Source organism: Gopherus flavomarginatus (genome assembly GCF_025201925.1).
Source record: "Gopherus flavomarginatus isolate rGopFla2 chromosome 13 unlocalized genomic scaffold, rGopFla2.mat.asm SUPER_13_unloc_2, whole genome shotgun sequence".
NCBI lineage: Eukaryota > Metazoa > Chordata > Testudines > Testudinidae > Gopherus > Gopherus flavomarginatus.
The window spans coordinates 539,341-540,298 of NW_026114610.1; positions in this window are offsets into that span (position 1 = coordinate 539,341).

Genomic DNA, 958 nt, shown 5'->3' on the forward strand with positions numbered 1-958 from the left:
CCAGGACAGCAGCTGTGGGTGAGGTGCAGTGAAGGGAGGGGCACAACCACAGAGCTTTTGGTGTCTGGATTTAAGAGCCGGAGGCAAAAGGCCACTGCCCAGCGCACTGTGGGTGGGTGTTTTGCTCATAGTGTTGTGTTATGAATCCTCATTGTGGTGTTTTCCCAAGTTAATACAAAGTGAGTTTCCTCCTTTTTCTTAAAGTTTCTTTTCTACACTCAGTGCGTGTGAGTGGGGAAAGTATCACCTCTTAGAGGCACCCAGTGGCCAGGGTTAGTTTCCCCAGGTGACTGGGTGGGGGCTTAAGCAGATTGTGTGTTGTATTGTTGAAGAGGAGCCCCAAGCACCCAGACAGGGAATTGTAACTTCAGCTTCAGAGTAAGAGCCACAGGTGCTGCCAGCTGAGCTAGCCAGGCCGCCTAAATGTATTAACCCCTTTCACCGCAAGAGCAAACACCGGGTACTTCTGTGCTTCTCAGCAGCTGGGAAAGAGCCTCTTGGGGTAAATCTTCCCCTCCTCTTGCCCCACCCTCAGTTGCTCTGTGGCTTTTAAGCCTTCCCTTGGAGCTGTCAGCACCAGCTGCCTCTGCTTCAGATGCCCAGAGGAGGAGAGGTGTGCTGGGGTCCAGCCTGGGACTCTTCCTCCCTCCTGCCTATCCATGACTATTAAACCTGGGCAAGGGGAAGAGGGTGGCAACTGGACTGTCGACTTGCTCTCTTTCATGTAAATCAATGTGACTCCTGGCCTATCCCTGCAGAAAGGTGTACCGCATCTGTGTCTGGTGTGAGCTCAGATCAGAGGAATTGGAGGCTACCTCCTGCCCTCCACTGGTTCCACTATGGAGAGACATGTCCTCTAAACTGACCTCACTACAAACCTGCACCAGGGAGTTGTCATCATAGAAGAGTTTCCTCTGACAGTTGGGAAAATGGGACCAGCGGTTCTCAGGCCGTCTGA